This window comes from Peromyscus californicus, unplaced genomic scaffold, assembly GCF_007827085.1.
Source record: "Peromyscus californicus insignis strain IS unplaced genomic scaffold, ASM782708v3 Scaffold_4__1_contigs__length_199733344, whole genome shotgun sequence".
NCBI lineage: Eukaryota > Metazoa > Chordata > Mammalia > Rodentia > Cricetidae > Peromyscus > Peromyscus californicus.
In genome coordinates this window covers 196,867,503-196,880,269 of record NW_026294562.1, presented here as the reverse complement: position 1 = coordinate 196,880,269, position 12,767 = coordinate 196,867,503, and the positions used below count along the sequence as shown (strand labels likewise).

The 12,767-nt window shown below is 35.3% G+C and overlaps 1 pseudogene; it reads right to left on the bottom strand.

Moving 5' to 3' along the window:
- Positions 1-465: 465 nt before the first annotated feature.
- Positions 466-10,034, bottom strand: LOC128124327 (vomeronasal type-2 receptor 116-like; annotated as a pseudogene).
- Positions 10,035-12,767: the final 2,733 nt, after the last annotated feature.

Sequence of the window (12,767 nt, the reverse complement as noted above, 5' to 3'; positions counted from 1 at the left end):
ATTTATTAGAATCCACTTTCAAAATTTAAAACAATCTGTGATTAAGTGGATAAGAGAATATGCATGAAGCTCTTAACAATGTAAATCAGTAACGTCAATATTAATAGTGTATATTAGAGAAGAATATGGTAGGGTGCTGGGACTGGTAATCTTTAATCCCAGAGAGCAGAGGCAGACGTAGGCAAGTCTCTACGAGTTCAAAATAACATGATATTCACATAAAGTTTCAGATAAGCCCAGATGTTTACTGAGGTCCTGCTCTTATGAAAATACAACCTGGATTTTAAGCATGGATAACTGCATTGGCCCCAGTATAAAAAAGCTGTAATACAATTGGTTAAACACATAATAGCCCAATGAATCAAACCTATACTATAATGGTGTAGCACACATTTGCAATAGATATCACCTGGACTTCATCTTTGAAATTCATCAGTTATCATAAGAACTATGTTTAAGTTTGAACTAGGTTTTGGGAGGGTTATTCCTTCTAGAATGTGACCTATTCTTGATACGAAGAACTGAGTTCTTATCTGGTCTTACTAAGATAATATAACACTTAGGGGCAAAAATGAAGCCAAAGAGGGCTGCACTAGAAGCCAAGATAGAGAAGACTTCCATAGCCACCATGACCTTCCCCTTGGTGCTGTGGTAGACAGGGAGAAATGTGACCCAGACACAGAAGAACACCAGCATGCTAAATGATAGGAACTTGGCTTCATTGAATGTGTCTGGCAGATTCCGGGACAAGAAAGCCATAATGTAACTTCCAAGTGCCAAGGAGCAGAGATATCCCAATATATCATGGAAGGCAAAATCTGAGCCCTTGTTACACACAAGGATGATATGTCCATGTTCAGCATGAGCATCTTTGTCCAGGAATGGAGGAGAGGTTCCTAGCCAGATTCCACAGAGGACAAGGTGGACCAGAGTATATATAGGGATTATAAGGTTTGGAGCCTTTGATATCATTAACCACCTCACCACTTTATTTGGAAAAGTGACCTTGAAGGCAATAATCACAGTGATTGCTTTGGCCAACACAGTGGCAAGAGCCACAGTGAAAGTACCTCCAAATGTGATCTGCTGCAGGACACAGGTTGTGGTGTTGGGATGGCCAATGAAGAGCAAGGAACAAAGGAAACAGATGATGAGTGTGATGAGCAACATGTAACTGAGGGTCCTATTATTAGCCTTGACAATTGGAGTGTCCCTGTGTTTCACAAATAGTGCAAGAACTACAGCTGTGAGTACAGAGAAGCACAGAGCTATGGTTGTGAGAAACATCCCCAAGGGGTCCTTATGGTCGAGAAAACTCACAGCTTTCTGTAGGCAGTGTTTCTTCCCTGTGTTTGCATAATGATTTTCTGGATACTTCATGCACTTTTCCATATCTGGTAAAAAATAAAGGTGATATTTTGTCCAAGTTGATGTTATGTCTGTAATTCTAACCCATTTCTCTGTTTTTGTTAACAGGACTGTTATCTACATCACTTTCCTTCTTCTCAGTGACAACGAAGTATGAGCTCTGTAGTGAATACTTTTATATTTATAATACACACCTTCCTTATTAGATATTTCAGTTATAATTTATATGCACATATAACCTGTGTGGCTCCAACTCAGCCCTCTATCCTCGTGTTCCATTCCTCACTTTCTCCACCTTTTAATTCCCAACTTGTGCTCTCTATCTCTTCTTCTTACATTTTAACACACATTGAGTCTATTCTGTGTTGGTTGTATTTACAGGTTATAGGGGAATTTAATGGAATGTGGGTAACAATTCAGAATCTATAACCTTAAAGAAGAGATGTCCCTTTTTGCAAGTAGTTATCAATTACTAGTAGCTTCTCATACAACCAATCTTCTTTATGGTGACATAAATTAAATACACCTTTTCCTCATAAATATTTTCAGTGCCTCTGTGCTATTGGTATATCTCTTTGCAAGTCTTTAGAATACTGAGTTACAATGCATGAACATGATTCTATCTGATTCCATATCATAAGATATATTACATTATGAATTTGAATATGCAAAATAGAGAAAATGGCCTTTGATATTATTTTGATAAACTTTTGTTTATAAGCATAGTTTCTTAAATCTTATCATTATAAAATGCTTGATGTTTTCTAATTTTTACTTTTCTGTGTGGAAACTTTAAAAAGGCATTACTATACTGTTACAGGATTGAATATTGAACTAGTGAATAGTTGTAATTCCGGTTGGACAAAGGTCAGAACTACTTTAGAGTATGAAATTAAACAGTCCTATATTATTCTGCTCCTGAAAATTTGCAAATTTCATCTTGTATTTGAGTTATAATTACACTGATTTATTCATGCCAGATTTCTACTGTCATTTTTTCCTGTATTTTTAAAAGAAACTCATCACCAGACTTTTAATTTTCTTTTGTTGATAATTTTTTAACATATTATTGAATAAACTTCAGTAGAATAAAATGTATTTTTATATATCTTGTAAGTACTTCTTCCTTCAGCTATTGTGACACACTGTGCTACAGTTATTGTCAGGGTCTGCTTTCAATGTATTGCCTCAGACTCTGTTATTTTCTTCTCTTTTATGTGGATGTTTTCTACCTTTCAATGGATGACTAACATGTATAACTCCATTATTAAAGGAACATGATACATGCAATAAAACTGCTATATATAGAATAACTATATGTATTTCAAGATATCATAACACTTTTTGGTACATTGAACCAGTAATCTAACCTCAAGTATCTGACATATTTGAGCTACATAAGTTTTGGAAGTATACATATTAATTAGTAACTATGAAGGACTTTTCATGGGAAAATGAACCATTCCATATATATATATATTGTACATTGTGTGCATAGATATTCACTAAAGGAGTATTTTTTTAATAACAGCTTGAGAGTACAGTCTATTATATATCAAGGTGAAACATCCATGGGAGAAGTCGCAAAAAGATTCTAAATTCAGAGGTCATGAAATGCTGCAAGTGAATAGAAAGTTACAGACACAGCAGGGCAGTTGAGTATATATATATATATATATATATATATATATATATATATATATATATATATATATATATATATATGGTATGATATCATGCATATCATACCTCAAAATCTCCGGGAAGATCAAGTATTATAGAGCATGTAAGGTTGACATAAGGTACTACCCTTAACTAAGAAGCTATTTGACCTCATAGCTGCTATAAAAGGAAGACTCATTAATGTTTAATAAAGTGGCCATTGCTAATCAATTCACACTCCACTGGGGGCCTACAGTAAAGAGTATTTGGGTAGTAGAAATTGAATTGAATGAGTTTTTTCTTAATTACTTAAAATTGAGAGAAAAGAAGTTAGACAGGTAGAAAAGTGGAAGATGTGGGTGGGTATGAATATGATTCAAACACATAGTATAAAATTCTCAAAGTAAAAGAATTATTTAGCAATTTCAAAATTGATATAACACCAGTCACAAATTTAATATTAAGTATGAACATACTAGCTTCTAAAGATTTTTTTCCCAATGAAACGTGCTGGAATATGTTCATGACCTATTCTTCTAAATGGACATTCTATATTCCTATGCAGGTCTTATGTCTTGGTACAGCTCTCCATAACAGACTGTAGAAACCGCCATCTGGATATTTTTTCATATAATACTTCTCAACATTGAAGAAAAATGTACATAATCCTATTCATAAAGGAAATTTGAAATTTTAATTATGATTTGCAGTCAAAAATAATATATTGGTATTATCAAATACAAATTTCTAATCTTCTGTTCTGTATGAAAAGGCTTGCTGGGAAGAATCATTAGAATAATTTATCCTACATTTAGGTGAGTTAAAATCATTATTGAAATACAGTTTTAAAAACATCCAATTTTGGTAGATTTTTTACTATGTGTTACATTTCATGTGGGAAAAAGCATATTGATCAGCACAGAAGAAAGGAGTTCCTGCAGCAAACAATACCTGCAGTTGACCATAAAATAAGTCAATTATACATTTCAATGCCTATGTTCTACAATTTCAAGACAGGGTGATGCATACTTCATATCCTAAATAAGAGAAGGAATAAATTTGTCTGACTTCTGTCCTGATGTTTTTTTCAGTTTTTAAGACAATGCATAATTCTGCAGAAATGTGGAACCATTCCATAAGATTTATTCTTACCTGTCTCATTAGAAATCTCATTGTCTGGACAAGGAGTGCAATCATAACAGCAAACAGCCTTGCCTTCTAGGGAAATTTTCCTGAATCCAGGCCCACAGCTCTCACTGCACACAGACTTGGGAATCTTAGAAAAATGGGAGTAAAGATAACAAATGCTAAGGGTTTATTGAAAACCTCAATAATATTGTTTTTTTAATATCACATAATTATTTTGCAAGTTTTATTCCTATAAATGTAGAGAAGGATCTTGAGCATCTGTGCTCAAGCATAAGGTTGGTCTAAGGATTATCACAGTCATAGACTAGAGAATAATGTGGTAGGAAAAATTATGATGCTGGTAGGTAATAGAAGCCATGACCTGGAAGGTTAAATGGACCTTCCAGATGGATCCTGTCTCTATACTTACTTTCTAATGCATTGAAAAATTTATTTTCACTATGATTATGAATGTTGCTTGTCAACTTGACAGAACTTAAAATCATAATGTAAACAAATTGTTGGGCATTTCTGTGAGTATTCATGAAGAGAAGTTTAAGGGGTTCACTCTATAAATGAGCATCATCATTCCATAGGTTGTTGTCTGAGAATGAATGAGAATGAGAAAAGTGATCTGTGGTATTTACTTTTTTATGTTGACTGAGGATAAGGTGTTGTCAGAAACCTCATGTTCCTAGAGCAATAAATTTGCAAAGATAAGGGCTGCACTCTCACACTGTCAGCCATAAGAAACACTTTCTTAAGTTATATTGGGTATGTATGTATTTGCAGTAACAGAACAGGAGAGAAACATACACACATGCTCACTATCATATTGTCCCATTTAAGAGATGGATAAAAGAAAAATGGTAACTGCTTATTGTCTGTAATTTTTAAGCATGGAATCAAAATGAACTGCTCAAATTTCAGTCACAGTGAAGGATTCCTAATAGAGTCACGTATTGGTTTGGATGAAAAGTGGCAATAAAAAGCACAGATACGTAGCTACGTGTTTTCTCAATGGTGGTTCTATCTTGAGAGTTATTGATACTTTAAGAGTTGGAGACTTATTGGCAGAATTATTTCAATGGTTGGAGTTCTAAACATTTATTAGCCTGACACAATCCAAGTATTCACTCTCTGCTTCCAGTGTGTGGACTGAGGTATTTAGTTTCAGATTCCTGGGCATCACTCCATGAATGCCACACACTGGTATGCCTCCTGACCATAAAGGACTCTCATATCTCTAGAAATGTAAGTCAGATAAACTCTTTTTTTCCAAAAGTCACTTTTGGTGATAGTGTTTGATCATAGCAAGAAAACATAATTTACTCATTTTTTGTGTGGTAGATGTAAAGATTTTCTACATCAGTGTGTCCTGGGAGACATTATGAAGATTGCATGTACCACTTCTCAGTTATACTTAATTTGTGAAAACTTGACAACAAGTAACCCATGCATCACTGAATATTAACAGACATTTAAAGCTAAGAATTTCCATTTTTAGGAATCAATGAATGATGAAACACGGTCTTCTATTAATTATGTTTATCCTTCTCTACTCAGAGTTTTATGCTAATAGGATTTAAACTCAAAACCAGGAGTTGGTATACTGTGGGATATATTTGTGTTATTATGATAAGCTGAATGCATTGAGATAATACGAAACCTACCTCTGAATATCTTTTTGGCCATTGTACCACCTGCTCAGATAGAGATAACTGTTGACCCAGGGGAACATTGGGCAAAAAGGTTCCTACTTCCACTTTTTGTATAAGACCCTTTGGAAAATTCCAAAAGTTGAGAATATCATAATTATTATCATGTAACTTCTGTTTCAATTCTAAAGCCATGTTGGCTCCCACATGGATATTCCTCAAGAAAGGATGAAGCTGAAAGTGATGCAAGAACATATTTTAATGTAGTTGTAAGTGGTTGACCAGAAATGAGTTATAGAGTGACTATCAATGGTCATAATCTATGGTGTAGGCCATCAAACTACACATTATATATTTCAATATTTTCCATATATAATATATATATATATATATGTACATACCCACACAGAAATATATGTATATATGCATATGTATGTATGTTTATATACATTTTTACATGTAAAATGTTGAAATATGTAATACCTAGTTTGGTGCCTCTGAAAACTCTCAAAGTATCACATTGTTGATGCTCTAATACAATGAAAGGGATATTACCTGCCAGGGGGAGAACATCATTCTTTTCCCATTTCCTAATGGTTGCATTTGAACTTGCTGAAGACTCATCTCATGGAGACTGTGGACCACAGTATAAACAGCCTTGTATGTCTTATAACTGTCTTCATTCATTGCCATATCAAAAATGTATCTAGGCAGGAATTCCAAGGAAGCATTGGGTTGGCAGTTCTCCAAAAGATGACAATCAAGCTCTGAAAACGAGCACTTGAAGAACATAATCCACAATTTGGGAAGGTAATTGTCTTCTGGGTATTTATAAGGATTAACTGTTTGTATAAAATTTTTAAATTCAGCCACCTGCTCATGGTGTTGTGAAAAAATGAGACTTCCATGGAATGAATCTAGCAAGAAAAAATCAGCGATATTAGTAAGGTCCCATTCAGAGGTCATGAGCCAAACTTTCATTGTCAAAATCTGTTGCCCTAGATTTCGCATTAAACCTTGTAGTGAATCATTGTCACCATAAATGATGATGATATTGGCCGATGATTCCTGGACCATGCCAAGACTTTTCCAGTGTTTGTATGAAAATGAATTCCAGGTACTTTGGATCATTTCAACAAAAGCTATGCAGACTTGATTATTCTCCATTTTTTTCTCTGATATCTGAAAGAAACTGAGTCCCTCTGTGGTCATCTGGGATAAGTAAACCAACCCAGTTCCAGCCAAAATGAACAATCAGAGAGACCATGGCAAGAGACAGAGATGTGTCTTTGGGGGCCATCTGGTAGAGAGAAGTAAACTGACCTCGGTCACTGAAGATAGGATCATAAGAACCAACAGTGAGCTGAAGAGAAAATGATTGGAAACAAGAGAAAGAACAATGACATAAACCACAATCTCTTTTCTGCAGGAACTGATGGCAATGGTCAGCATGAGGATGGATTCACCTTGATTTTGAAGGCAAATTTATCTGACAAAATTTTTCAGAAAATTACTAGCCTCTTCTCCATCTTTATTAATCCTCCTTGTCTACTCCATCCTCCCCTTTCTTTCCTTTCCAAGTGACTGAAATAAAGGTCCATCTCCAACTGCTTGGACCCTTGTCTTCAATAGCTAACTAATTCAAATGTCCACTTTTGCTTTTGCATACACCAAAATGTCAGCAAAAGAGATTTGCATTTTTATTCCATACAACTCCTCACCTGTGGAAATTTGTAGAGCTGAAGCAGTGTCTCAATATGAGCAGATTTTGCCCACGATGGTCCTGTCAGTGCTGCAACTGACTTTCTCTCCTTTATACAGTTATAATTACAGTAAGGACTACTGCGGCCTGTGAGCCAAACAAGGGCATTCATAAGAATGTTTTTTTCACTGTATGGGACATTATAGAAGTCAAATCCCAGAGATATGTTGGGTAAAATATGAGGGTTCCTGTTGATCTCCTCAATGGCAAATACCAGGGACAGAACCAACTCATATATTTTAAAATTATACCTGCAGAAGTTGAATAAAAATACACCTGAGGAAATTACAGACCACACAGAGCTGCAGATTTAGTGTAATGGTTTTCTAGTGCAAATACTAGTGTGTATGTAAAATTCACATTAAAAATTTGCCACCAAATGCCTGGAATTCAACTCACTATATTACATCATTAGGATGATAAATATCATGTAGATATGACCCTTATAATTGACATTCCCATGGCTGCTCACTGTACTTTGTATTGTATTTGGGACTATTTCCAACTTCTAAGTATGACACTTTTACTCCTAAGTCAGTGACATCTTGCGACTCTACCATCACATCCCTTCATAGCATCACCTCTTTTCACAGGAGTACATCTTGAATTCTACACTGCCCTGAAGAGGCAGGTCAAACTTTGATAAAACCATCTTTCCTGTGAACCTAACATGAAAAACATGTGACTATAAAGGCATGGCCAAGTAAGATCACAAGATTACAATTTTATAATCATATTTGGAAACAATAATCAATAAACAAACAAGAAAATTTATTTTATCAGCTTTGAGAAAATAAAATAAAAGAAGAAAAAATTGCAATTAAATAAGGAATTTTGGATTGGAGGAGGCTTTTTCTTCATAAAAAAGGAATTTGGAGGATTGAACACATATGTCACCTTTGTCGTATATAATGTGAAATCTGAAACAGGTTAAATGAATATCAACACTTACTGTATGTGAAGGTCGGTGAAATAGTATGGCAGATAAGGATGTGGAATTTTGTTGCCTGTGTAGTAAGTATGAACTGGGAAAAATACACCAATGACCACATCTCCTTCATGGTGAAAATCTTCTTTGATTCTGACATAACACTCAGAGAAATTGTAGGCAAATACATAACTGTGATTAGACAAGGTTCTGATAATAGTAAACAAAAGAAAACATCCTATTAACACATGTGTCTGCTCAGACATAAGTCTAATGGATCCAGATCTCAGTGTCCAGCAGGTTTTTACTTAGCTCTGGTGTCTGTGATCATATGTACTTCTAACTCTGTTGATGAGTGAGGCTGTCACAGTAATCACTCTGAGCACTTTCTTATACCCCCTCTACTGCCATTGAGAATTCTTGAACTCTTTCTACCCTCAGGCTCTGCATCTGGGGCCCTATATTCAGACGAAAAACAAGCTGGAGAATATGTTTATAGATTTTCTTCTGTACCCACAGGCACTCTGATTTCAGCTAAAACAGCACGCAATATTAGCTCAGGGATGAAGCCCTCTCTGGCTAATTTGGACATAAGAATGAAGTAAGAAACTTTTTATGTGAAAACAACTGAGGTTGGTGTAAACAGCCTACATCAGAGGATGACATTCCAAGTGTAGTGGGAACATAAGGGGCCCAACTCTCATGCTGGACAAAACCAAGCAGAATTATTGAGACATTATGATTTAGTAAGACAAAGGAAATCAGTAGTTTCTACCTTGTTTAGTGTCTGTGTCTCAGAGTTTCTTTCCTTCTATGATACATCCAAATATGCAGATCAATGTAATGCCCACACCCAATACAATCCATTAATTTCTCACTTTGAGAGAATTAATGGTCCTGCTAAATTATTCATTTCCAAATGGCTCAATTAATTGAGAAATGAAGTTTCCTGTTCAGATTTTGGGGTTTGAGCTATTGCCCCACTGCTGTCCTATGCTGTGGATATCGTTCTGTATAAATAAGACACTGATTGGACAGTGGCCAGGCAGGAAGTAGGCAGGACAAGGAGAGAGAAGAATTCTGGGAAGTGGAAGGCTGAGCAAGGGAGACACTGCCAGCCACTGCCATGACAAGCAGCATGTGAAGATACCGTAAGCCACAAGCTACGTGGCAAGGTATAGATTTGTAGAAATAGATTAATTTAAGATATAAGAACAGTTAGCAAGAAGCCTGCCATGGCCATACAGTTTATAAGCAATATAAGTCTCTGTGTTTACTTGGTTGGGTCTGAGAAGCTGTGGGACTCTTGGGTGCCAGAGACTTGTCCTGATTGTGGAACAGGCAGGAAAAATCTAGCTACAGACCTAGTTCACCCTTAGTAAACCATTGAGTAGTTAAATTGTTCTAATTTGTATGTAGTGGGTTTACCAACTACTTACCCTGTTATGAGAATATGAGGGTGACGGGAAATCCTTCTCTTTTCTGTATAAAGCATAATAATTTTAAAGCCTCTAAATGAATCCTTCATCTAATAAGCCAAATGAAGCTGTGATGAGGAGGGCTCTATTTCCTAGTTCACAGCATAAGGTAACTCAGTGAAAGTACTTTATATTATGTTGCATTAATGAATGTTTGCTCCAACCCATATATAAGCTCCTTAAGGAAAGGATGAAAGAGTGGAATGAACAAAATCCCACAGACACTAGTCTGAAGATTGATAACCGTTACTATTTCTTTCTGAGTCATGTACGGCAGAAGGCAGACTGAAACATCTGAATATTTCAGTTGGAAGTCAAAGTAGGAAATCCATCCCTGACTTATGCATAGAAAAATATCACTTGTGCATCAAGAACATAGAAAGAAAGATAAACTGAGATAACTAAATAGAATATGTGGATGTTGTGTATTGTCTGGTAAGGGATGTGCTACTTAGGCACAAAACTCTTTGAACTTTAACACTTAGATTCTGTGATGTGTTGGGTTTTGGTTTAGTTCATTGTATTTTACTTTATGTTTTGTTGTTACATCTTAAAAGTTCATTCTTTTCAAATGAGAGAAAACAATCAAGTGAACCTTAATATGAGGGAAGATTGGGTGGAACTGGAATGAGTGGAGGGAAGGAAAGCTGTGATCAGAATATAATGAATGAGAAAAAATATGTGTTCAATAAAAGTTGGAAAATTAAAAAGAAGAAAGTAATAATACTTTCACCTTAATGGAAGAGATACTTATATTCTTTTTATGGATTTGTCTATTAGGACATAATGCACATGCCAAAACTAATGTCTAGTACCTTAATTAATACCTTATGCACCATCATGGTACTCCACACAGATTATTTCTTTGTGTGTGTGTCTATTTCTTTGTATTTTAAAAACCCAATCAGTTTCCCCTCCCTCTCCTCTTCCCAGATACTCCACTCCTCTCACTCCCACAACACACCCTTCCAGTACTCCTCTACAGTTTCTCCCAGATACATGTGGACCTGCCATGAATATCAGCCAGGCATGGTACATAAAGTTGCAGTAAGACTGAGCAATTCCTCTTCTATTCAGAATAAAGGAGGCAAGCCAGTAGGAGTAATGGGTCTCAAAATCAGGCAACAGAGTCAAAGACAGACCATCATCCCACTGTTAGTAGTCCCAAAAGAAGACTAAACTACACAACTTTGACACATATGCAGATGGATTAGATCAGTCCTGCTCAGGGAGTACTGGAGAGACAACTTGGGCATCTCTGTGATGATCGAGAAACCTAAAGCAATGGAAATTCTCAGGAATCAATGAGGGTGTCCCTAGCTAACACTCTTAGCAATGGGGAATATGGAGCTGAAACCAGTTGCCTTGTTCCTGACTTTCATGGAGTTGCTATGATTTTCTCTTCATTTAAGTTCATGTTGGCATGGGAACTTCCTTTAGTATCTTTCAGTACATCTCTTGTATCTCTAATTTCTTCAGTACTTCCATCATAAAGTGGTGTTTAACTTTGCAAAGGCCTTTTCTGCATTCAGTGATATGATCCTGTGTTTTTTCTTTCAGTTTCTTTAAATGGTGGATTACATTCACTGATTTTCATCTGTTGAAACATCCCTACACCTTTAAGATGAAACATAGTTGATCATGGTGAATGATCATTTTGATGTGTTCTTGGATCCTTTGCTTTTAATATATTGAGAAAATTTGCACCTATGGTCATGAGGGAAATTGGTCAGTAGTTCTCTTTACTTGTTGGGTTCTTACTTGGTTTGGACAATGAATTGGACAATGTTCCTCTCTTTATATTTTGTGAAATAATTTGGGGAGTATTTGTGTTATGTCTTCTGTGAAATTCTGGTAAAATTCTGTACTAAAACCATTTGGTTCTGAGGTTTCTTGTCTTTTATTTTTATTTTTTGGCTGAGAGAGCTCAAATGACTGCTTCTAATACACAAGGAGTTATAGATCTGTTTAAATTGTTTATCTAATCTTGATTTAACTTGGTAAGTGGTATGCATTGAGAAAATTATCCATGTTTTTACATGACCAAGTTCAGTGGAGTATTTAAAATATGTCCTTATGATTCTCTGCATTTCCTTCGTGTCTGTAGTTGTGTCATTCTTTTCAATTTTAATTTTGCTAATTTGGGATTTTTCCTCACCAAATTTAATTAATTTGGACAAGGGTATTTCAATCTTATCAATTTTGTCAAGGAAACAACTCTTGTTTCATTAATTCGGGGCTTTATATTTGTTTTTGTTCTATTTATGGATTTAAGCCTTGAGTTCATTTATTTCTTGCTGTCCAATTTTGGGTTTGATTTCTTTTTTTCCAGATTTCACATGTGCTCTATGTTAGTAGTATGAGATATCTCTTCTTTTTTTCATGTAGACATTTAGTGCTGTGAACTTTCTTTCAATTGTCTTCACTGTTTCCTGTACTCAATTTTGGTATGCTTTGTATTCATTTTCATTCAATTTTAGAAAGATTTAATTTATGTCTTAAACCATTTTTCATTCAGTAGTGAGTTTTTTATTTTCCGTGGGTTTGTAAAGTTTTTCCTGTTTCTGTTGTTGTTGATTCCAGATATAAGCATGCTTTTCAGAGTGGATACATGGTGCTATTTCATTTTTTCTTGTGTGGTCAGTTTTGGAAAAATTTAGATGAGCTGTTGAAAAAAAGTATTTTTTGTGTATGTTTGAGTGAAATGTTCTGAAAGTAACTCTTAAACTCATTTTGTTTTTAATATCAGCAAGTCAGCACTTTTCTGCTTAATTGTTGTCTGC